Genomic DNA, 27,205 nt, shown 5'->3' on the forward strand with positions numbered 1-27,205 from the left:
GGACAAAGGGGGAGCCCTAGTAGTACAAGATGTACTACAGTATAAACAAGAAGCTTATCGCCAGCTTAACGACACACAGGTCTATCAGAGATTACAACAAGACCCAACCCAAACATACTTTAAAGAACTTGAAAAAATTCTGGACACAGCAGTAAATAACAACCATATTAAAGAAGACACAAAGAAAGCACTCCTTACTACCAACTCAAAAATACCTGTCTTTTATACAATCCCGAAATTACATAAGGACAAAGATAACCCCCCAGGACGCCCTATAGTGTCCGCCAGGGAGTCCCTGTACTACAACGTAGCGAGATACTTAGACTACTACTTACAACCGGTGGTCCAAAAACAGAAAACCTACCTAAAAGACACTAATATGTTCTTACAAAAAATTAAGGAGCTGGGAACACTAACTGACCAGAGCTGGCTGTGCACAGCTGACGTAGTCAGTTTATACACAAGCATACCGCACACAAGAGGTATACAAGCGGTAAGAGAACTGCTCACTGATAATCCAGAATACCAGGGTCCGGATATAGACTTTTTCTTACAACTATTAAGATTAGTACTGGAAAGAAACTTCTTTTTGTTTAATAAAGAGCTGTTCCTCCAAGTACAGGGATGTGCGATGGGAGCATGTGTCGCTCCGTCAAACGCAAACTCCTTCATGTTTCAAGTAGAAGAAAAACTCTTTTTCAATAATCCCCAATACTCATCAAAAATAAATATGTACACCAGATTTATAGATGATGTCTTTATCATATGGCAAGGCACCAAGAACGAATTTGAGAATTTCATGCAACTTGCAAACACACTGGACGATCATATCAAATTTACCTACAACATACATGAACAAGAAATAAACTACTTAGATGTCAAACTCCTTGTCAACAATCGAAAAATTTATACTACTATTTTCTCCAAACCAACAGACAGCAATAATTTGGTATTAGCCTCTAGCCATCACCCAGAACCACTTCTAAAAGGATTGCCATACTCTCAATTCCTGAGAGTCCAGCGCATTTGCAGTGATCCACAAACTAAACAAGAAGAAATGGATAAAATGGCAGATAAGTTCTTACAAAGAGGCTATCAGAACAAAGTGATCCAACAAGCTAAAAATAAAGCCTTAAACTACAAAGAACCTACACCAGAAATCGGGACAGTGGTAAAACAAACGCAAGAAAAAATCATCTGGGTAAATAACTATACCACGGAATCCAAAAAAAATCACCAAATTGGCAAAACAAATCTGGCCAATCATCCAGAGAGATCCGGACCTGAAAGGTTTCAGACACAGAAAACTCCTGCCATGCTATACTAGAGGAAAGAGCATTAGAGATCATATAGTCAAAACGGATATTTCAGACTTTGATAGAATTGAAGAAACACACTTTTTAAGAAGAAAAATGGGAAATTACAAATGCACAGGCTGTGCCACATGTACATACCTTATAACTACGGACTATGTCAGACATCCACATGATGGCCATAAAATTCCAATAAAACACAGATTGAGCTGCAATAGCACACACGTTATTTATTGCATTATTTGTCCATGCAGCAAGTATTATATCGGGAAAACGATGTGTAGCTTCAAAACCAGAATGGCACAGCATCGCAGCTCTATTAAAACGGCATTAGAAAAGAAAAGTGCCGACCAACCAGTTGCAAAACATTTTCTCAAATATAATCATAACCTGTCTAGTTTGAAATATTTGATGTTGGACCAAGTGACTCTAAGCAGACGAGGAGGTGACAGAAATCTGGCTCTGTTACGAAGAGAGTCATTCTGGATACAAAAACTGAACACTGTAGCACCGGCAGGGCTCAATGAACAGCTGCCATTAACGTGCTTCTTGTAAATTTAGTGGACGGCTTGTCAGAAAAATCTTTAACTGGACTAAGTAAATACTAAAACTCAGTGAACTTTGATTATAGATATATGGACATTATTATTGCAGTTATTGTGTCTTACTAATACCGCGTATTTATGCCTATTGAGAATTCCGTGCACAATGACATAGTAACGGGAATTGTGTACATGTTACCATGGTAACCACATTGGAGCCGGAGCCGAATCCCCCTTGCACCCGATACCGGAAGCCAGAGGGAGGAGGCGAGGCTGATTCGAGCACGAGATTGGGGTGAGCTAAGCTTATATATTTGGTGATTGTATGTATTTCATGTATATCTGACGAAGGTTAAGTAAACCGAAAACGTTCATTATATCTGAGTGGTCTCAGTTATTTGATGAGAACGAGTGCCGCCTGTTGAAGTGCTTATGTGGAGACGTTTGGTCTGGGGAAGGCACCGTGAACAAAAATTACATCTGAGTGAACGGAGTGCCGGGACCATCACAATCGTATATATATATATATATATAGACATTGGATATATATTGTTTATATATATATATATATATATATATATATATATATATATATATATATATATAGCGCTGTAAATGTACATCTAGGGCGGAATGTAATGCTTCCGTAGTTTGGTGGGAGTGCGGGATGCCAGCAGAACTCAGATGTTTTTGTAAATGGGCAATCATATGGCATGATTTTGCCTTGTAAGTGATTGTTTTAAAAAATTGTCTGAGTTTGGCAGGCATCCCATACCGCCACCGAAGTAGGGCAGCATTACATTCTGCCCTTATTGTGGATCTGGCTGTGCACATTTTGTGTGGATCCGGCTGTATGTGTACTTTTAGCATGGATCCGGCTTTATGTATATATTTTATATTAATCTGGCTTTTAGAGTCTTCAGATCTTCCAAGCACGTTGGCGCAGGTATTTCACAGACTTGTATCTAATTAAAATGATATTTTTCTACACTTAACACGCCCACCTGGAGAACACCCTTCTGGCCTTCTTCCAGAGAGGAACTTGCAAATGTAGGCAAGTATGATCTAAGTATGACTAAAGTCATTGGAATAAATCAGTTTTCTCTTTACCTGACTGCTCTGTTAGTTAATGCGTAACGTAATAACTTTATGTGCATGCTGTAGACTGTGGCTCACATCACACAGCTGTAATGCACAAGAGCTTTCTCCAGAGGAATGGCAGCATGACAACACTACAGACCTGCTGACAGCCCAGCCCCACCTCTCCTCTCTGTCTGCCGTGTGAGCACACATCAGCGCTCCCGGTATCAACATATTTACAGCCTTTCAGCTGTATTGCTACAGGTAGGTGATCAGCATTTGGATGGCGAATTATAAATAAGACTGTACACTTGCCTGGAAATTGCCTGTTATGGGTGTGGTAGATCATGTAGATTTATAATGCAGGCTGCATCTTTGATATAATAATACAATTCTAATTGATGGTGGTGGGGAGCATTATAATAAGTTATATAATAAAGACAAGGACTGTTTCCTAGCTCTAATGCTTTTCATTGATCAATGTTATGGCTACTGCTAAATGTCCATTAACATGGAAACCTGCTCGGGCAGCTTAATTATTGGCTGAATATTAACAATTATAGTACGCAATATATACGTAAATATTATTACTTGCAATATACTGTAAGGGAAAAATTGGGGATTGTTATGAGTCGATAAGGAGGAAATGGCCCCTGGACACGACGGACATTGGAACCACACCATGTATTATAGGGGATCTGAGATCCCTGTAGCTGATTAGTAATCCACATCTGCTGTTGGGTTTTTGGGAATATTTATTAATGTTGTTTCATTGTTGTCACGGGCAGGATGTTTTGTAATACTGCTTATTGTGGCGGAAAAAGGAAGTTGCTCACCTGGCACTGCCATATTGGCCCAGAGCAAAAAGAGTTATTTACCGCTTTGCAGGGCAAGTCTCTACAAACACAGGGCCCGATTCAGACCTGATCGCTGCTCAGCAAATTAGCAGCGTTCAGGTAGACACCACCCCGCTAAATGAAATCCTGCTTTGCGATGTAAAGTGCTAACTGTGCGAATGGATGTGCACGCTTAGCAAAAATGTCCAAAACCATCTGTTAGACGCTCAGTATCGAATGATTTTCCCACTGTACACCAGTCATCGGGAGCTAGTAGTAGTCAGATCTTACATGGTGGTTGGTTGTGATGAAAACAGCCATTTCCTGGCTGGAGCTGATGTCACACACCCTTCCTTAGAAAACTTTGCCACATCTGCGTTATTCTAGGCATGCCTGCGTTTTTCTTAGCGCTCCCGCTAAACGGATGGTTATCACCCCATGGTGCCTACTTCATGTCAATCATCCTGCAAACACTAGGAAAGTAAAAAAGTAGCAGGATTTCTTCGCTAGCAGGAGTCACGCATGTGTACCACAGGCTGTACACATGTGTGGTCATCCGATAATCGGACACCATGCAAATTCGCACAGCGATCAGGTCTCAGTCTGGCCCACAGCATACTTGCCTACTTTTGAAAACTAGGGATGAAAAAAATGATGGATTGGTTGATCTAGTACAAAGAAATTTATTATCTAAAAGTAGCACATAGCCAAAATACAATTGAAAATCTTAAAATGCAATACATATAAATACATATTCCTCTGACAAAGCTGCCTGGAGCAGCGAAACCGGTCAGGACACAGGTTTTTCATTTCCATCCAGAACTCCAAACTGGTATCTTCAAAGAGCCCGGAAGTGCTGTTTTGTGTACCCACTTACCATCGTCTGTCCATTTGGACCACCAAGTCTCAGCAGCAAGGTTGAGTTTGAGGACCCTATCCCGCTTCACTACATCCAGCGGAGGGAGACGGTTATTTGTGCCATTCTGGGCCGCTCCTGCCTTACATCATCGAATCCTCCCCACCATCTGCTGCATTCGGGACACTAACCTAGCCCCACCATCTGTGGGTCCCATCGGGCCATCTACAGATCACGGCCTGGCATTACCATCTCCAACTGGTTCAATTTGGATTACAAATTTAGCAGGAAGGTAGAGGTTGAGGACCACATCCCGCTTTAAAACATCCAGCGGAGGGAGTCGGCAAATCGTGTCAACTTGAGCCACTCCTTATATCCACATTTGGTCCTCCCTCCCCACTGCCCCAATTGGGTTCACCATCCCAGCACCATACAGGACGCTATATTGTCTCAGCCCTATACAGGACTTCCTTGGGACTTTCCGGGCTACACTTACATCCCAGTTTGGTCTGGTGAGATATGAATTTTATATGTATTGCATTTTAAGATTTTCAATTGTATTTTGGCTATGTGCTACTTTTAGATAATAAATTTCTTTGTACTAGATCAACCAATCCATCATTTTTTTCATCCCTATTTATAGGATTTATAACAACATTTTTTGGCCAAGCGCAGCTCACAACCCCACACCCCTCTTTTTGTCTATTCAGTACAGGACTAACTATCCTGTCACAGAGCAGCAGCTAGGGAAACACAGCTCAAGCCAAGCGCACCTGCACCCAGACCCACCTAGTGTGGTCGGGGTTACCTCCACCCTTTTTTTTACTTTTGAAAACTAGTTTCAGGGAGATTATAGTCGTTAGTAGAATTTTGCAGTGCCCCTTTGCCCAAAGGGCGTGTCTAGTTCCATATATGGAGAGATTGTATAAAGAGATTGTGAATGTGGCACCTAGAAGCGTGGGTGTGTACTGCTACATCTGAGAGGAATCTTATAAAATGACTTATATCCAAATGTAGATGAGCCCCAAAGCAGTTAGTAAGAGCTACTATACTTGCTAAAGTCCTAGGAAACGGTGCTGATGATTCAATGTAAATGTATCTGTCTCTCATTCCTTTTTCCCCAAAAAATGTAACAGTGTAATGTGGGCTAGGTGAAATGAGGGAGATTTCTAGACCAATGAGGGAGTGAGGGAGATTGCTGCTATTTCAGGGAGTCTCCTGCAGTATGCAGGAGGGTAGGCAACTATGGCCCACAGTCCTAAAAGTGACTAATGGTGCGTACACACTGCTGCAATTAGTCATGAAATCGCTGGCAAAATGGTCGCTCAGTGACCATATTGCCAGTGATTTAATGTGCAGCCAGCGATAAATGGCTGGGAGCGCGCTCCCGCGGCCAGCCCTTCATGGTCGCTGGTCGCAGGAGCTTGCTCCTCTGATTCTCCCTAAAAATTGCTGGTCGCTGGTGCACAAAGCACTGTGCACCAGTGACAAGCAACACCTACTATGTCCAGCGCCGGCCGGGACTCGCGGACCCGCCCACCCGCCCTGTCACAGCGTGACACGCCGGCCGGGACCCGCCCACCCTCCCTGTCACAGCGTGACACGCCGGCCGGGACCCGCCCACCCTCCCTGTCACAGCGTGACACACGGCCCCCCCCGCTTCCTCCTCCAGTCCGTCCCTGCCCGCGCATACAGCACAGAAGCTGCTGCGCAAATCTCCCCCCCACTGTGCCAGCACCCACACCTCCTGCGCGCCCCACAGCCGCACTAGTCAGTGCATAGGCTGTCTTTAGAGGGCATTGGTGTTGGGCAGCATGATTATGTTCATGCTGCCCATCGATGGTGATTTGCACCATCGGTGGGCAGCATGAGCATTACCATGCTGCCCCACAGCAATAGTATGTGACATTGAAAAAATGAAGGGGGCATTGGTGTCGGGCAGCATGATTATGTTCATGCTGCCCATCGATGGTGATTTGCACCATCGGTGGGCAGCATGAGCATTAACATGCTGCCCCACACCAGTAGTATGTGACATTGAAAAAATGAAGGGGGCATTGGTGTCAGGCAGCATGATTATGTTCATGCTGCCCATCGATGGTGATTTGCACCATCGGTGGGCAGCATGAGCATTACCATGCTGCCCCACACCAATAGTATGTGGACTCAATATAAATGAAGGGGGCATTGGTGTCAGGCAGCATGATTATGTTCATGCTGCCCATCGATGGTGATTTGCACCATCGGTGGGCGGCATGAGCATTACCATGCTGCCCCACACCAATAGTATGTGACATTGAAAAAATGAAGGGGGCATTGGTGTCGGGCAGCATGATTATGTTCATGCTGCCCATCGATGGTGATTTGCACCATCGGTGGGCAGCATGAGCATTACCATGCTGCCCCACACCAATAGTATGTGGGCTCAATATAAATGAAGGGGGCATTGGTGTCGGGGTGGCAGGGGCCGCACAGCCGTCTTGTGCCCCCACACCCCTGGCAGGAGCGGGGCACTAGCGGCTGCTGCCGCTAGATTATCCTGCCCCTACAAAGATGACCCCTGCTACATCTGTATATACACCATATACACTTTTATTCCCTTCCAGAAGGACTTCCCACAACCCATGTCAATCATAAATGAATTTAAATAGAGGGTAAAAAAAAATCTAGTCAAAATTGCTAGCAATTTTCAGGGAAAATTGCTGGCCCCTCTGAAAAACTGGAAACTGAGCATAAGAGACAGATGTATCAAACTTTAAAAAGTGGAGCGTGATAAACCAAAAGCCAATCAGCTCCTACCTGTCATTTTTCAAACCCAGCCTGTAACATGGCAGATAGGAGCTGATTGGCTGGCTGTTTTTCACTCTCCATTGTATCACTTTTTGAAGCTTGATACATCTGGCCCTAGATGAGTAACAATAAATTTAATCAAATTCTACATTTTTAATTGGATAAAAAAAAGTTTTATTCCAATAAGAAGTACCAGTACAATATTTGTTGCATACCATTATCATCTCCTGTTTATATCAATATTGAGGCAATATTGATTACTTTGGAGCCAATTGAGTTTTAGAAGAAATCTGCCTCTATGAACATCTGGCAGTCAGGGGCTGCCCCACTGCCCCCCATGTTGGGCCCTCTCTGTCTGAGGGCCCACCTCCTCCTCTAAGGATCAGGTTCCAGAACATGCATGTGAATTATGCATATGTTACCTTATTTTTTTTAATTTTTTTTATAGTGCATTGCTGTTATTAATCTGGCAAATGATCATGCATGTATTTACTTCAGGGTTGCCCCCCCCCCAAAGGTGGGCGGGGCTAAAGTGTCACATCCACGTCATTGTAGCCCTGCCCCCCACACCACGGAGAACGGCAAGTCGGGTAATTTTCCTTCCTGGGGGCGGGACTTAATGACATCATGCTCAAGCCCCCCTTCCCCCCCCCCCCCGAAGTACTGCTGAAAGTCTCCTCTCCGGGCTTCTTCCAGAAAGGACTATAAAAGTGAGCAACCCTGTTTTACTATATACTGTACATTATCATGGTACCCAGCCCATGCACTCTCTAAGGGTTATGCTCCATACAGACGTTGCGATTCTGACTAGCTTTCTATTCAGTTTTGACTATATAGTCAAAATCTAATTGAAATCAAATAGACATGGAACAGTTTTCAGCCACATTCGATGCCAATTCGATCCCGATGTGCAGCCCGGCGGCATCAAAATCGAATAGGAAATTAGACTGTGCAGGTTAGATTATATAGGGGTTCTTCTGGTTCACTCCTTCTGGCAAATTCCTTCTCAAATGGACAAAACCATGTGCACCATCTACCCATGTGGGGTAGATGTTACTTGTGCAGAGAGAGTTAGATTTGGGTGGGGTTTCACTTCAAAGTGAGATCTATATTGCATTATAAAAACTTATCGGTCTGTATTTTTCCTGCACAGAAATAAAATAACTCACCCAAATCTAATTTTCTCTGCACATATTACATCTGCCCCACCTGCAGTGCACATAGTTTTGTCCATTTAAGAAGGAATTTGCCAGATGGAGTGAACCAGAATTACCCCCATAAAACAGATCTGTCAAAATTGAATGCATTTTGCTTGCTGTGTGATTCAATCCAGAAATCTCACTGTGTGTACACCCCTTTTGACAAACCAAAATATCAGCTGACCTCAACCCTAAACATGGGTCTCTACCAACAGAATTTCCCTGGTGGAGCTTCAGTCCCACACTCCTGTCAGTGGTCTCCTTTTCTCAAAGCAAATTAAATATAAATATTAACTGCTGATGTGACATCCCAATGACTAGAGAGGGCACCAGATTGGCTAGGATGGGCATGTGATTAGAAGGGTAACATTTAGGCGTGAATGTGCCACAAGGTACATTTTGACCGTCTGATGATAGCTTATTAAATACAATAATAAAAAAAAAACATGTTTACAGGGACAGTATGTGCATGTCCTACAGTACCTGGTTACACTCCATTTAAGATGGAGGCAAGATGTATCAAGCATTACAAAGTGATAAGTGGTCAGTGATATAGAGAGTGATGAAGTACAGATGGAGCCCCTCTCTTCTTTGCCCGGCGCTCGCCAGAATATCCCCACTGGTGAGAGCCGGCGGAGAGGGACTCCATCAGACTGGGACGCGCGTCCCATTCTCTCCTCAGCTGTAGGCCGGCTGGATCCTGCCCGTCTCCGCTTCAGGGAGATGGGCAGGGTTAAGGGTGATGGTGGCGAGCGAGCATCTTGTGCGATGAAGGTGCAATTCACTCTCTATCCCTTACCAAAAGAAATCACACCAAAGCTTGGGCTGATATGTTGGTCACCATAAAAATCATGATGCACATTCATATTTGACATAACTACAGGGGCGTAACTTGCACCTGCCTGTACAGCAGCATCTGTGTGGTTCACATATGATCCAAGCATGACTGTTGCTCTTCCAACAGGGCTCTGCCGTGCACCCGCTGCTGCTGCAGATTTAGGTGTCTCTGTACTGGAAGCCTTGCTATCACCTGTAATATGGGACAAGATGGCTACCACCTGGTATCGCTCAGCCGGTGCAGCAGTCAGCGAGGGGTGCTGGACTGTGAGATGGGATCTACTGTGAGTCTGGAGCCTGCCAGTTTACTTCTATGCTTTGCTAGGCTGCGTACACTCACCTGCAGTATAGATTGCGGATGCGAGCATACACTTGCCCCTGGAAAAGTACACACACATTCACATGCACCATATTGGTTTTTCCATTTTTGTAAGGGCTGACAGAACTCAAACTTGCCTCCTGAGGAACTTATTACCCTGTGTAACTATATCCTAAAGTCAACTCCCAGGAGGTGATTGCTGTGAATTGATATTGCCAGTGTTTATTTAGTGCCATTTTCAGAGTGCTGGGCTCTTCCCCTCGTTTTACAACAAAGGAGGACCTCAGATGTAGTTACAGCCCTAAAATGTCCCATGCCAGGGGGCATGGCTTCCAGACACAGTGCCAGGATGTTGGGTTTATATGCAGGATATTGCAGGGTGTTGCGTTTCTATGTTTCTATGCTTACATATACAACTTGCAAATATTCAAGGTGCAATTTAAGCTTGCGATTTTGACTATATAGTCAAAATCAGAAGAAATCAAGAAAAGTTTGCACAAATCGCACAGTGTGTATACAGCTTGCGATGCCAATGCATGCCCCCCCGTGGAAGCCAATTTTGACTATATTGTATACAGTCTAGTGTTCTTTTATGTAGCTTTCACATCACATAAAACATTTTGAAACGTTTTGAAAAACTGTAATTTTAAATGGTATTTTAAACGGGTCTAGTGTTCATATTGCAGCAGATTACCATTTAAAAATACCGTTTAAGTTCCATTCACATCACCAGTCAAGCCGTTTAACCTCTGAACACGTTTCTACCCACAGCTTATTTCCTGGTTCAGGGAAGGGACACAAGACAAGGGACAGCCTATCACAGTGCTCTAACCTTTATTTTTTTACTAAATACCATTTCAGTGCCATTCAGACAGCACAAAAAACGGCTCTGAATTGGCTTTAAAACGGGTAGGACTCTGCTTTTTAAACGTGTTGAAATACCAGTTAACTTTAAATGGTATTTAAACTATTACACTTTCACACTGCAGCCTTAAACGTTTTAAAAGGCAAAAAAACGGCAATATACCGTTTTAAAAGTGTGATGTGAAAGCTACATTATAGTCAGATTGCCCATAGTCTAAATATAGATAATATTGTATGGTTCTGGGTTGGGGGTAGTTCAAGGGAAATTGCATAGCCAAAATTGTACATACGATTAAACCCAACAGCGGGCCTTGACGTGGGCTTTGTGAGGCACGGCAACATACACAGCATGTTATACACATCTCCACCACTGGATGGCTAATGCTCCACTTATCCAGCAGCGGATGGATATACAGTACAGTATAATACAAGCTTTGGAATAAGGACCTTGACAACTGTAATGTATATACAGACCAGTGGTCAGGTGGAGAGATTAACCCCTTCACGACATTTGACGTATATATACGTCATGGCCGGGATGTACTTCCCGACACATGACGTATATATACGTCATGACTTTAAACTGTCACTGCGTCTCGAGACGCAGTGACAGAGGGACGATGTCTGCTGTCCCTGACAGCAGACATGTCCCTGCATGCCCAGGGGGGGCTGCGATGTCGCCCCCCCGTCGGCGATCGCTGTGATTGGCTGTTCAGTGTGAACAGCCATTCACAGCGTTTTCCTGTGTTACCAGCGAATCGGACGCTTGGTAACACAGGTGTCAATCACCGCCGGGCGTCAGGGGGCATGAGGGGGTCATCGGTGACGATGACACCTCACCCCACCCTCACCCCACCTGCCACCAAGGCTGTGATTGGTCCGTGGGACCCACGGACCAATCACAGCCAAGGCGCGACATTTAAACTACCGGTGACTGCGCTGCAGACGCCATTCCGGTCTGGAGTAGCGTGCAGAGCGGTCACCGTGCCTATCTGCCGTTATACTGACCTGATCCTTGCTCATACTTACCTGATCCTTGCAAATACCTTACCTGATTACCTGATCACTGCTTGTAGCGTGCTGGACGCTTCCTGGATCTGACTTCTTGGGACTTCCTGCTGCTGCTGCAGTGTGATAGAGAGATAGAGAGAGAGAGATAGAGAGAGATAGAGAGATAGTGACAGAGAGAGCTATATTTTGTGTCTGCTACCCCCCCTTTTTGGGGGTGCAGGGTTTTTTTATATATAAATAACTGTCGCTGCTGCTGCAGTGTCATAGTGATAGATAGTGATAGATAGTGAGAGATAGTGATAGATAGTAATAGATAGTGAGAGATAGAGAGATTTGTGTCTGCTACCCCCCCTTTTTTGGGGGTGCAGGTTTTTTTTTTATATATATAACTGTCAGTGCTGCTGCTGCAGTGTCATAGTGATAGATAGTGATAGATAGTGAGAGATAGAGAGATAGAGAGAGATAGTGACAGAGAGTGATAGAGAGTGTATATTTTGTGTCTGCTACCCCCCCTTTTTGGGGGTGCAGGTTTTTTTTTATACATATAACTGTCAGTGCTGCTGCTGCAGTGTGATAGATAGTGATAGATAGTGATAGATAGTGAGAGATAGAGAGAGATAGTGAGAGATAGAGAGAGATAGTGACAGAGAGTGATAGAGAGTGTATATTTTGTGTCTGCTACCCCTGCCTTTTGTGCTGATCACTATATCTGAGGTGATCAGCAACTTTTTGGGGGTGCAGAGGTTTTTTTTTTTTATATATACCTGTCAGTTGCTGCCAGTTGCACCAAAGGTTGTGCACCTGCTGCCCCTCACTGGTAATCAGTGTCGCATCACTGATCACCTTTTTTTTTTTTTTTTGTGGGTGCTGTGTGGTCTTTTTTTAATTTTTTTTTTACACACACTGTGATTTTGTGGGTGTCCTGTGGCCACTGTGCGCTGATCAGTGACGTACATCACTGATCAGCTTTTTTCGGCACAGGGTTGATCTATTTTTTTTTTTTTTATCAAATTCCTGTTGCCTTTGAGCGCTGTTCAGTGACAGACGTTACTGACCAACATCTGTGCTCAATTTTTGGCGCAGGACCTTTTTTTTTTTTTTTTTAACCCCTTCAATTTTTTTTTTTTTAACCCCTTCAATTTTTTTTTTTTTTTAACCCCTTCATTTTTTTTTTTTTTTGTATAAAGTATTTTTTTTGTTCTGCACTACATACACACAACACACTACATACCTCCCGGGTTGAAATAAAGTTTGTACCCCCCCCTACACTATACACGTGTTGAAACATTTCACTACCAGTAACACAAAAATAAAAATGTCATCCCAAATGTCATCCCAGTCATCCAGAAGAATGTATTCAGTGGAGGAGGCATATGCCATGCTTGCCTCTGATTCTGACACAGCCAGTGAGGCAAGCGGGGAATTTGAAGGATTCGTCTTAAGCTCCTCTTCCTCCTCTGGTGATGAGGGACCCCCTCAAAGACGCCCCCGTAGAGCAGCTGAGACCCCCCCCCCAATAATTGATCTCGTATGGACCCCACCACCAGACAATTTTGAGCCCCAGGTTCCTGAGTTTTTGGCCATGCCAGGAATCCAATTTGATTCCACAGGTCTCAGAGAAATTGACTTTTTCAAATTATTTTTCTCTGATGATTTTATAAATTTAATGGTGGACCAAACTAATTTATATGCCCAGCAGTTTATTGCTCAAAACCCCACGTCATCATTTGCTAGGTGGACCCCTGTAGATGCAGTAGAGATGATGGCGTTTTGGGGTCTGGTGTTTCATATGGGCATAGTAAAAAAGCCACAAATTAGGCAATATTGGAGTACAGATGTTCTGTACAGCACCCCATTTTACCGTATGGCCATGACCCGGACTCGTTTTGAGGCAATCCATAAATTTATACATTACACCGATAATGCACAGTGCCCACCCAGAGATGATCCCACCTTTGACCGGCTATTCAAAGTCAGGCCGGTCATTGATTATTTCAGTGCCAAATTTGCAGAGCTATACATCCCTGAAAAATTTATTTGTATTGACGAGTCCCTTATACATTTTAAAGGAAGGGTTAAATTCCGCCAGTACCTTCCCAGTAAGAGGGCAAGGTATGGCATAAAAATGTATAAGCTGTGTGAAAGCACCACAGGGTACACCCACAGGTTTAGGGTATATGAAGGGAAGGATTCAAGAATTGAACCGCCAGAATGCCCCCCCTCCCTCGTAGGTGTTAGTGGCAAAATTGTCTGGGATTTAGTGCACCCCTTCCTGGATAAGGGTTATCACCTCTATGTGGATAACTTTTACACCAGCATCCCCCTGTTTAAGGCCCTTGGTTCAAGAGGTACAGCAGCTTGCGGTACTGTGCGCAAGAACCAAAGAGGCCTCCCCAAAACACACATTGCCCAAGTAATGAGAAGGGGTGAAAGCAGGGGAATATGCACCGAAAATATGTTGTTGGTCAAATATAAGGACAAGAGGGATGTCCTTATACTGACAACAATTCATGGAGACAGTACCACCTCCATCCCTGTACGAGGTACCAGTACCCACACCTCCAAACCAAATTGTATCCTAGATTACAATAAGTACATGGGCGGAGTGGATCTTTCAGATCAGGTACTGAAGCCGTACAGTGCCCTGCGGAAAACAAATATCTGGTACAAGAAGGTGGCCGTGTATATCATCCAGATGGCACTGTATAACGCTTACGTGCTATTCCGTTCTACCGGCCAGAGGGGGACATTTATGCACTTTCAAGAGGAAGTCATAAAGGGCCTAATATTTGGGAACCAGCAGGCAGAGGGCCCCAGTACTTCTAGTACTGGCCCCCGTATTGTACCAGGGCAGCATTTTCCCAACGAAATCCCCTCCACTGCAAGAAAGGGAAGGACACAAAAAAGGTGCAAAGTTTGCTATAAAAAGGGAATAAGAAAGGAAACTATTTTCCACTGTGAAACTTGCCCCGACAAACCCGGCCTATGTATAAAGGAGTGTTTCAAAATATACCACACATCGATGGATTACTAGGTTCATCATTTCACCGTGCATCGGGGGTCTTGCTAATGCCACATAGCACCCACCATTCATTCCACCAGAATCTGAGCTGCAAAATCCAAAAATCACTCCTTCCCTTCTGAGTCCTTCCATGCACCCAACTGGTATTTTTTGGTCACATGTGAGGCATTGCCGTACTCTGGAGAAATGGGGGCACAGATTTTGGGGTGCTTTGTCTCCTTCATTCCTTGTGAAAATGAAAAATTTTGAGCCAGAACTGCATTTTTGTGTATAAAAAATGTAATTTTTCATTGTCACAGCCCAGTTGTACCAAAATTGGTGAAACCCCTGGGGGTTTGAAATGTACACTATACCCCTAGATGAATTCCCTGAGGGGTGTAGTTTGCAAAATGGGGTCACTTGTGGGGGGGTTCCACTGTATTGGTAATGCAACATAGCACCCACCATTCATTCCACCAAAATCTGTGCTGCCAAATCCAAAAATCACTCCTTCCCTTCTGAGTCCTGCCATGCGCCCCACTGGTATTTTTTGGTCACATGTGAGGCATTGCCGTACTCGGGAGAAATTGGGGCACAGATTTTGGGGTGCTTTGTCTCCTTCATTCCTTGTGAAAATGAAAAATTTTGAGCCAGAACTGCATGTTTGTGTAAAAAAATGTAATTTTCCATTTTCACATCCCAGTTGTACCAAAATTGGTGAAACCCCTGGGGGTTTGAAATGTACACTATACCCCTAGATGAATTCCCTGAGGGGTGTACTTTGCAAAATGGGGTGACTTGTGGGGGGGTTCCACTGTATTGGTGCTTTGGGAGTCTTGCTAATGCAACATGGCACCCACCATTCATTCCACCAAAATCTGTGCTGCCAAATCCAAAAATCACTCCTTCCCTTCTGAGTCCTGCCATGCGCCCCACTGGTATTTTTTGGTCACATGTGAGGCATTGCCGTACTCGGGAGAAATTGGGGCACAGATTTTGGGGTGCTTTGTCTCCTTCATTCCTTGTGAAAATGAAAAATTTTGAGCCAGAACTGCATGTTTGTGTAAAAAAATGTAATTTTCCATTTTCACATCCCAGTTGTACCAAAATTGGTGAAACCCCTGGGGGTTTGAAATGTACACTATACCCCTAGATGAATTCCCTGAGGGGTGTACTTTGCAAAATGGGGTGACTTGTGGGGGGGTTCCACTGTATTGGTGCTTTGGGAGTCTTGCTAATGCAACATGGCACCCACCATTCATTCCACCAAAATCTGTGCTGCCAAATCCAAAAATCACTCCTTCCCTTCTGAGTCCTGCCATGCGCCCCACTGGTATTTTTTGGTCACATGTGAGGCATTGCCGTACTCGGGAGAAATTGGGGCACAGATTTTGGGGTGCTTTGTCTCCTTCATCCCTTGTGAAAATGAAAAATTTTGAGCCAGAACTGCATGTTTGTGTAAAAAAATGTAATTTTCCATTTTCACATCCCAGTTGTACCAAAATTGGTGAAACCCCTGGGGGTTTGAAATGTACACTATACCCCTAGATGAATTCCCTGAGGGGTGTACTTTGCAAAATGGGGTGACTTGTGGGGGGGTTCCACTGTATTGGTGCTTTGGGAGTCTTGCTAATGCAACATGGCACCCACCATTCATTCCACCAAAATCTGTGCTGCCAAATCCAAAAATCACTCCTTCCCTTCTGAGTCCTGCCATGCGCCCCACTGGTATTTTTTGGTCACATGTGAGGCATTGCCGTACTCGGGAGAAATTGGGGCACAGATTTTGGGGTGCTTTGTCTCCTTCATTCCTTGTGAAAATGAAAAATTTTGAGCCAGAACTGCATGTTTGTGTAAAAAAATGTAATTTTCCATTTTCACATCCCAGTTGTACCAAAATTGGTGAAACCCCTGGGGGTTTGAAATGTACACTATACCCCTAGATGAATTCCCTGAGGGGTGTACTTTGCAAAATGGGGTGACTTGTGGGGGGGTTCCACTGTATTGGTGCTTTGGGAGTCTTGCTAATGCAACATGGCACCCACCATTCATTCCACCAAAATCTGTGCTGCCAAATCCAAAAATCACTCCTTCCCTTCTGAGTCCTGCCATGCGCCCCACTGGTATTTTTTGGTCACATGTGAGGCATTGCCGTACTCGGGAGAAATTGGGGCACAGATTTTGGGGTGCTTTGTCTCCTTCATTCCTTGTGAAAATGAAAAATTTTGAGCCAGAACTGCATGTTTGTGTAAAAAAATGTAATTTTCCATTTTCACATCCCAGTTGTACCAAAATTGGTGAAACCCCTGGGGGTTTGAAATGTACACTATACCCCTAGATGAATTCCCTGAGGGGTGTACTTTGCAAAATGGGGTGACTTGTGGGGGGGTTCCACTGTATTGGTGCTTTGGGAGTCTTGCTAATGCAACATGGCACCCACCATTCATTCCACCAAAATCTGTGCTGCCAAATCCAAAAATCACTCCTTCCCTTCTGAGTCCTGCCATGCGCCCCACTGGTATTTTTTGGTCACATGTGAGGCATTGCCGTACTCGGGAGAAATTGGGGCACAGATTTTGGGGTGCTTTGTCTCCTTCATTCCTTGTGAAAATGAAAAATTTTGAGCCAGAACTGCATGTTTGTGTAAAAAAATGTAATTTTCCATTTTCACATCCCAGTTGTACCAAAATTGGTGAAACCCCTGGGGGTTTGAAATGTACACTATACCCCTAGATGAATTCCCTGAGGGGTGTACTTTGCAAAATGGGGTGACTTGTGGGAGGGTTCCACTGTATTGGTGCAACATAGCACCCACCATTCATTCCACCAAAATCTGTGCTGCAAAATCCAAAAATCACTCCTTCCCTTCTGAGTCCTGCCATGCACCCAACTGGTATTTTTTGGTCACATGTGAGGCATTTCCGTACTCGGGAGAAATTGGGGCACAGATTTTGGGGTGCTTTGTCTCCTTCATTCCTTGTGAAAATAAAAAATTTTGAGCCATAACTGCATGTTTGTGTAAAAAAATGTAATTTTCCATTTTCACATCCCAGTTGTATCAAAATTGGTGAAACCCCTGGGGGTTTGAAATGTACACTATACCCCTAGATGAATTCCCTGAGGGGTGTACTTTGCAAAATGGGGTGACTTGTGGGGGGGTTCCACTGTATTGGTGCTTTGGGAGTCTTGCTAATGCAACATGGCACCCACCATTCATTCCACCAAAATCTGTGCTGCCAAATCCAAAAATCACTCCTTCCCTTCTGAGTCCTGCTATGCGCCCCACTGGTATTTTTTGGTCACATGTGAGGCATTGCCGTACTCGGGAGAAATTGGGGCACAGATTTTGGGGTGCTTTGTCTCCTTCATTCCTTGTGAAAATGAAAAATTTTGAGCCAGAACTGCATGTTTGTGTAAAAAAATGTAATTTTCCATTTTCACATCCCAGTTGTACCAAAATTGGTGAAACCCCTGGTGGTTTGAAATGTACACTATACCCCTAGATGAATTCCCTGAGGGGTGTAGATTGCAAAATGGGGTGACTTGTGGGGAAGGTTCCTAACTTTTAGCACTTATGGTGCCTAGAAACCTACATGGTGCCTAAAAAAAAATCTCATAAAAAGGAGGCTCCAAAATCAAGTAGGTGCTCCTTCTATTATGAAGCCTGTGGTTTGGTCAACGTGCACACTAGGGCCACATATAGGATATTTTTGAAAACACAAGAATTGGGGGAATCAATTTTTAGTCACATTTCTCTAGTAAAATCTACTGTATTTGTTAGAAAAATGTATTAAAATTGAAACTCTGCAAAAAAAAAGAAATTTTGAAATTTCACCTACACTTTGTTTTAATTCCTGTGAAACACCTAAAGGGTTAACAAACTTCCAAAATGCTGTTTTGAATACTGTGAGGGGTGCAGTTTTTGAAATGGCATCATTTATGGGGGTGTCTCACATACAAGTCCCTCAAAGTCACATCAGAACTGAACTGGTCCCTAAAAAAATCAGTGTTTGAAATTTTCTTGAAAATTTGAGAATTTGCTAGTCATATTTGAAGCCTCCTAGTGTCCAAAAAAATGAAAAGGGGGTTGAAATAATGATGGCAACATAAAGTAGACATATGGTCTATGTTAGTTATTAACTATTTTGAGTGGTATGATTATTTGTCTCACAAGCAGAAAATTTAACATTTTGCATATTGCTAAATTTTCCATTTTTTCACGATATTTTGGTATTTTTCACAAAAAAACACAGACTGTATCGACCAAAATTTACCACTAACTTGAAGTACAATGTGTCACGAGAAAACAATCTCAAAATCACTGGGATAAGTAAAAGCAAAAAAAAGTTATCCCCACTTAAGTGAGACATGTCAGATTTGAAAAAAAGGGCTCTGTCATGAAGGCACAAACTGGCTCTGTCATGAAGGGGTTAAAAAAAAAAGAACCATAATCTAACTTAGTAAATAATTCAATCGTAATTCAGATGCAAAATTCAGACGCAAATTAACATTTTAAAGCTACAGTCTATTGACGTAAGGCTTGTATTTATTTGCATCATTTAATAAAATAGTGTACTGTATATAAATGCAGACCAACATGTTGCAGCAATTGTCCCATAACCGATACAGTATAAGCATAACTGGTACTTATGTAGTATCTGGGCTGCCGATTTCTAAATCGGGTCGAATCGGGCACATCGCATCGCATCGCATGCGACCATCGATGCGATGCGATGCGATGCGATGACCCGATTTTTCCATAGGAATCAATGTTAAAATGGACTGAGTCCATTTTAACATGGAATTCAATGGGAAAAAGGGGTCCTTTTCATACCCCTACTATCCAAGTGGGCATGGAGTTGGATATAAACCTGTGGCGAGCGTAGCGAGCCACCGAGCCCGAAGCGTGGCGAGCGTAGCGAGCCCCGCGAGGGGACACAGAATACCGGCCCCTCGCGGGGCTCGCTTCGCTCGCCACGCTTCGGGCTCGGTGGCTCGCTACGCTCGCCACAGGTTTATATCCAACTCCATGCCCACTTGGATAGTAGGGGTATGAAAAGGACCCCTTTTTCCCATTGAATTCCATGTTAAAATGGACTCAGTCCATTTTAACATTGATTCCTATGGAAAAATCGGGTCATCGCATCCGATGGTCGCATGCGATGCGATGCGATGCGATATCGCATCGCATCGCATCTGATTGTATGCCTTAACTTAAGGCATACAATCAAAAAATCGGCAGCCCAGATACTACATAAGTACCGCATAACTAATGACAAGGGATGTCTCCTAACATTGACTCATTTACAAAACCTACATTTACTATAAGTATGCACACACAATAAGACCTGTTTCCATAACTAACTTTTTGAGCGTCTTAATACGCTCATGTTAAGCATAATTTAGTACTGAACTCTGTTGTACTTAGGCTTTCTCTATAGTGCCTTCCCCATACCAAAGCGACTGAAGTACTGTATCAGCCCCTCATTTAAATTCACACCGGCGTCCTTCTCTGTGAAAAGAGCAGTCTCCCAGGGGAGGGTGAAGGGGGGGGCAATTGACCAGCCAGTGTTAACCAGCTATATTCAAAGGCGCTGTCTTCAGTTGGGCTTACTGTACAGTATGTGTGCATCCACATCCCCTTACATAAATAGCGTGCAATATACCATGACGACTGTAACATAAATGTGCTGTATACAGTACACACAGACCAGTGGTCAGGTGGAGAGAGTGAAAAAAAAGAAAATACTACTCTAAAGCAGTAAATAAAAATAGTGTATTCAGACGCTAACAAACATTTTAAAACATCAGGGGCAGATTTATTAAGCTTGGAGAAGAGATAAACTGGAGATAAAGTGGAGAAAAGGTAAAAGGAGATAAAGCACCAGCCAATCAACAGAGTTGAGTCCAGTTCAGTCCATTGATGTTAGGCTTGTGTGTCCATCCGGGTCCCCTACGCAAATCACTTAATAAAAATAGTGTACTATATATAAATGCAAACCAACGTGTTGCAGAAATTGTCAAATACTGTAGCTGATACAGCGTAAGCATATCTGATTTTTCTGAATTTGCTTATTGAACATGGTACTTAGTTGCTCATTGCACTGTTGCATACAATTTTATATGCACAACACTGTACTGTATTTACTGTACATTTGTTAATACTGTACTCTACTTTACATATTTCAAACAGCAGGAGCCCTGGCTGAAACCCGGGAGCCATTTTATTAACCTGCTTGGTGCTTGAGTCTGGCCTGCTAGTATTGTATGTCATTCATACTGTAGCATAAAAACGCAGTGGCCATTTTGTTAACCTGAGTCTGACCTGCTACAGTACGTACTTTGACCATACTATACACTCAATTACGTATCCCCAAAACCCTTTATATATAGCGTAATGAAACACACGCCTATGTTATAGTATTTTCTGAGTACAGTACAGTTAGTTAAATGAAGACTTCACGCACGTGCAATTCTTATTATTTCGCTATAGTATTGAATAAGACAACTGGCGCATACGCAGTGGTGATTTTAAAAAGCAACATCTTGTGGCTGATCGCTGGCATTGTGCCCACCGAAACCACCATACACCATGTTGTGAGGCTCATTGAGCCGCTGTGTGCCCAGGCAAACTGCAACGTGTTTTGGGGACAAACGTCATAGGCAGGATAGATGAGTGTTGCTCCAACTGTAGCCAAAATCTCACTGTGTGTATACACGTTTAGAGCAAGTACTTTGTATGTCCATTTGCAACTGAGTGTATGTACCTGGGTAACAACAGGTGGGTCAAATTTTTGAAGTGAACATCTGCTGAGATCCGTCTGACTTCAACTGTGTCTTTCACTCCAAGTATAGGGTTCATACACATGTGGTAATGATGATATCTACTTACACCAGGAGATGGGTGCAGGTTATGTGGTCCACTCTGAATCCAAATGGAAAACCGCATTTATTTCAGAATACAAAAAGTGGCTGCCCGCTTTAAGTTCAACTCTGAATTAGACCCTTTCTTACCAGTATGCAATGCTTATATGAAGGCCTGGGTCTAATGCTGGCCACACATCAGACCAACTTTTCTCCAACCATTCAACTAGTTGGTTGGATGGAATAAAAACCTGGTACTGGATAGGAGCAACTGTGATTTCTAATTAAGTAATTTGTTTCCCAAATCGGAAAATGGACATCTGTCAGTCAGACAATGTACTGAGTTTGTGAGCAAATTGCTTATTGGCATTTGCCCCCATACAGTACCAGATTTTCAGTCCAACCAACAACTAGTTAGATGGTTGGAGAAAAGTTGGTCTGATGTGTGGCCAGGGGAGCCGAGAGAGGGGGGGAGCAGGTACTAATTACCCGGGCCCAGGCTTGCTGAAGGGGCCCCGCAGGGGCCCTGGTTCGACCCCTCCCTTCCCCCTCCGTCCCTCCCGGGTATCAACAGTAGCACACACTTCTACAGCATGTGCTGTTCTGACAGCAGGCTCAGCATGAGTGTCTCACTGACAGCGTGAGAGGTCATGCTGAGCCTGCTGTCAGCACAGCACATGCTGTAGGTGTGTGCTGCGTCTGAGATTACAGTTTTTAGAGTTTTCTTTTACCCACCTCTAAACATTTTGGGGGTGTGGCCTAAGTGTGGGAGGTGCCCACACCACACACACACTTAGGCCACACCCCCAAAATTTTACCGGGGCCCGGCATTCCTCTCGGCTGCCCTGTGTGTGGCCAGCATAAGGCAGTGGTTCCCAAAAGCAGTCCTCAAGGCACTCTAACTGTCCAGGTTTTACAAATGTTCCTGCTTGTGTGCAGATGGTATAATCTGACTGAAGAACAAATTAAGTCACCTGTGCCTAAAACCTGGACTGTAGTGTTGCCTCGAAGACCGGGTTTATGAATGGGATGCAGTAATGTTGCTGGCAACTGGAAACCTGACCAGCAGCCACAACTTCAGCATCAGAGTCCTAACATCAGTGGAAATGTTAACCTTAGGTCCAGTTATGTGATGAGGAACAGGATTCACTTCTGTTTACCCACCTTTTTCATAATTGGAGGCCACAAGCACTGATTTTGCCTTTTTTATAGGCCATAAATAATTTGAATTGATTCTAGACCACCAACCTGAGGCACCCCTGCAAGTGCTCTGAGGCACCCCAGGGATCCACGGCACACAGTTTGGGAACCACTGCCCTAACCTACAGTACCGTTCAAATGTTTGGGGTCACTTAGAAATTTCCTTATCTTTGAAAGAAAAGTACTGGTTTTATTGTTCAAAGGAGATAATATTAAATTAAATAAAAATACACTCTATACATCATGGTTAATGACTAATCAACTAGCTGCAAATTTCTGGTTTTTAAGGAATATCTACATATTGTATTGTAGGTGTAAAGAGGCCAATTTCCAGCAACCAAAACTCCTGTGTTCTAATGGTACATTGTGTTTGATAATTGTGTTAGAAGACTAATGAATGATTAGAAAACCCTTGTGCAATTATGTTAGCACAGCTGAAAATGGGTTTTCTCTTTATAGAAGCTATAAAATTGGCCTTTCTTTGAGCTAGTTGAGTATCTGAAGCATTACAGTTGTAGGTTAGATTATACTCTCAAAATGGCCAGAAAAAGAGAACTTTCATGTAAAACTCAGCAGTCTATTTTTGTTCTTCGAAATTGAGGTTATATCGTGCAAGAAATTGCCAAGAAACTATACATTTCCTACAACGGTGTGTCAGAGAACAGGCTCTAACCAGAGCCGAATGTCCCATTAGGCACGTGAGGCACCGGCCTAGGGGCGGCACATATTTGGGGGCGGCACTTGGATGCCTGTGATAGTACTGTCAGCCCAAAATGCACCAATAACTGCAAAATACCCACTGTACTGTACTATATTCCATCTTAAATAGAGTGTAAATGGATAGGACATGCAGATACTGCCCCTATAAACTGTCCTACTTAGAAAACATTATTGTTGTGCCTAGGGGCGCCCTCCTCCCTAAATCCGCCCCTGGCTCTAACCAGAGTAGAAAGAGAAGTGGAAGGCCCAGTGAACAACTGAGCAAGAAGACAAGTACATTAGAGTCTCTAATTTTAGAAATAAATGCCTCACAGGTCCTCACCTGGCAGCTTCATTAAATGTACCCGCAAAATGCTACTGTCAGAGTTGCAAAGAAACACCATACCTGAGACTAGCCAATAAAAGTAAAAGATTAATATGGGCAAAAGAACACAGACATTGGACAGAGGAAGATTGGAAAAGTGTTATTGACAGATGAATTAAAGTTTGACGTGTTTGGATCACACAGATAAACATTTGTGAGGAGCAGAACAAGTGAAAATATGCTGGAAGAGTGTCTGATGCCGGTGTGACACCTTTGAAAAAGCCTGTCAGTTGGATGGTGAAACATGTCAGGGAGCACCTGTTAAACAGAAATTATTGGGTCACTTTGGTCGAATTTGGATCCCTCTCCTCTGGAAAAGCACCTGCAAAATTGCTTCCTTTTGATTTACCAGCTGCAGCAACCACTTTGGGACACCACTAGCTGCACAATAAGGATTACAATCCGCATAATCGTGAGGATTCCCCATATTCCAACAGGGGATTACAATCTTCCTCCAGCGTGACAACAATCCAGCAAGATATATGGACCCACATACCATCCAGCATTCTGATGGACTAACCCTAAGAACCAAAAGTATTAACCCCCTCCTTACCAAAAGGAATCCAAATCGGGACTCCAGACCAATAAGTATCAGACCCATTTCTATTATTTTTTATATTGCATTTTATTTTACATTTTATACTGTATTGTACACAATTGTGAATACTGATTGACATAAGTGTGTTTTTTTTTATTTATATACCCAGTGCTTAAAGGCACAGTATTTAATAAATATTATTATTTTTAATTGAATTAACCATTAACTTATTTTTAGCGCTCCACCTATATACTTTTGTTACCCTGTACTTTCTATAGGGGCGTGACACCCCCTAGTAGGAGCAGCTTGACCAACCACCCTATTAGGCGCCTGTAAAACTTATAGCCGCAAGGATATCAGTTAATCTCCTTTGCATGCTTTGATGAAAGCAAAGCCTTGGCTATATGTTCTATTCATTTTGCAACTCATTTGATAAATAAAAGTCAGTTTTCTTATACGGTAAAACACAAAATTGTCTGGGTGGCCCCAAACTTTTGCACGGTAGTGTAGGCCGTTAATAAAAATATTCGGAGAAGTGGCACCAGCACAGAACTTGGACAGGACCTGGACTCCCACCCAAAAAAATGGTCTGGACTGGATCTGGACTCCATGTGGACCTCCAGACTAGAGCTGGACTCTGTCTAGTGCCCTAACACATTGCACCTGAAGTCTCTTGACACACGTATACTTGCTATTGAGAATGGCGGTTCCCTCTGTGGTTCTGGCAGCTCTTTCATCTGCCTGGAAACTTTGTCTGTTACACTGGCAGTTCTTTCTACGTGGATGCATCCCTCATTATCAACTTCAGTTTTAGATTGTCAGACTAATCTAGGGCATGATTCAGACCCGCTCGCTAAGCTGCGTTCTTTATCTGCTTAGCAAGCTGGTAAACACCTCACGCTGGGGAAGTGACCGCCTGCCCCCCTTCACCGACCAAATGCCCGTGCCAGCATGCAAATGGATGTGTATGTTGAGACATCAATTTGCATGCAGGAGTAGGGGTGAAAAATCATTCAACGGTTGCCGACAAAGATTAGTCTGATCTGGGCCGGAGATGGCCGAAAAGGGGGCGGGTGCTGGCATCATGTGACGTTAGCCGCCCACCACATGCAGGCTTCACCACACCTGCATTCACATGGAAACGGCCAGCGTTTTTATGGGTGCACCAACCATTTTTGTGGGCATGCCCAGGAAACACTTGGCATTCCAATGCACCAGGCCTCTGCCCTTCCCTCAGTCATGTCATGTACCCTGAGAGATGGTGGGTAAGAAACTTGGCCTCTGCTTTGTATGTGAGCACCCCCTTGGCTTTCCTCAATTTGGCACTTGGCCATGCAGACTCTGTCATTGCCTGTTGGATGTTGGATGTGAGCTACCTCTCATCCAACTTCACTCTCTTGTCATCTCCCGCCTTGACTACTGCAACATCCTTCTCTCTGGGCTACCTCTCACCCGCCTCGCACCTCTCCAATCCATTCTTAACACTGCTGCTAGGCTCATCTTCCTCTCCCGCCGCTCTACCTCCGCCTCCCCCCTCTGTTTATCTCTTCACTGGCTCCCCATTCCTTTCAGAGTTCTCTTTAAACTCCTCACCACCACCTACAAGGCTCTCTCCTCCTCCACAGCTCCCTACCTCTCTTCACTGATCTCTATCCACACTCCCTCCCGTCCTCTTCGCTCCATCGCTGACCGCCGACTGACCTCTCACCTAATTACCTCCTCCCACTCCCGTGTCCAAGATTTCTCTCGCGCTGCCCCCCTGCACTGGAACAACCTCCCGCCACCCATCAGGCTATCTGATTCCCTTACCTCCTTCAAGCGCTCCCTCAAAACCCACTTTTTTCGACTAGCCTATCCCTCCTCCTAACCTCTTTTGATCCTCCTATCCTGCCTCCGTTCCCCTCCGTTCCTACTTATCCTATTGTATTTCGTTCGTCCACCCACCTATTTTTAGTATGTTAACTTGTGGTGGCCGGTGTACGAAGGGAACAGGTTCCCCTTACCTTACTGCTTCGGAATCGACTCAGGTTCGCCCGTTGTTCGTTCTTCCGGTGGACGTGAGAGGGATGCTTCAATGAAAGGGGACAGCGTTCTGTGATGCAACTTGAATTTATTATGACGCAACAATAACCGATGCCCACTGACCCTCGCTGCGCAGCAGCACTAGGGAGTGATAAAATATCAATGAATAACAATACGTAATAACATCCACAACAAATGACCCAACCGGGTTACACACGTACCCGCTTAGGCTTACTGCCTCCACGTGTCGAAAATGCCGTAGCGACACTCGGGGTTAAACACCCCCACTTTTATAACTACTACTGGATCAGGCCCGTCGGCACGGCACCGTCGACACTGGAGTCAAAACATTAGATATACACACAAATGTAGCTGTATACGATATACCTCAAATAACAATTACAACAGTATTAATGATTGGGGTAACCGGTGTACCCTGTTTTCAATAAGTCGCAATGGTGACGTCACCTTACGTGGGGCCCAGTCCTACCCAACCTGTGCACAGGGGTCTGGAGAGATCCGTTCTGTGAAGGAGTCCAACGTTTATAGTAATTTCAGTAGCACTGGGTGATCAGGGAGCAATACCCCAATTGGTCCACAAGATGGCGGTGCCCCCGCAGGTATGCCACCAGCAATGGGCTTCCTAAGCTTAGAGAGTTCCCTTAGCTGCAGTGCAAATATTTGGGATTAATTCCCCCTTGTATCAGGCTGGAGAACTCCTGGGAGACCGCAGGGAAGCAACGGGGATGAGACTTTCCATATTAATGTTCCGGAGGGTTATTGGGGACTCCCCTAAATGCCCCAACCTATATAGCTAGCCAGGAGTGTGGGTAGGGGACGTAATAGGGT

At 44.0% G+C, this 27,205-nt stretch overlaps 1 protein-coding gene across 7 annotated transcripts in view; it reads left to right on the forward strand.

Moving 5' to 3' along the window:
• FGF1 (fibroblast growth factor 1) overlaps positions 1–27,205 on the forward strand; it is a 283,447-nt gene that overhangs the window by 22,953 nt on the left and 233,289 nt on the right. The window contains exon 1 of one of the 7 annotated variants that reach the window (XM_083181928.1): positions 3,059–3,199. The exons of 5 other annotated variants lie outside the window; for them this stretch is intronic. The gene's annotated coding sequence lies outside the window, so the exon portion shown is untranslated. Of the gene's footprint in view, positions 1–3,058; positions 3,200–27,205 lie in introns of those variants that run through there. One more of the 7 variants, XM_083181926.1, reaches the window with a different exon arrangement.

This window comes from Crinia signifera, chromosome 4, assembly GCF_055691185.1.
Source record: "Crinia signifera chromosome 4, ASM5569118v1, whole genome shotgun sequence".
Taxonomy (NCBI): domain Eukaryota; kingdom Metazoa; phylum Chordata; class Amphibia; order Anura; family Myobatrachidae; genus Crinia; species Crinia signifera.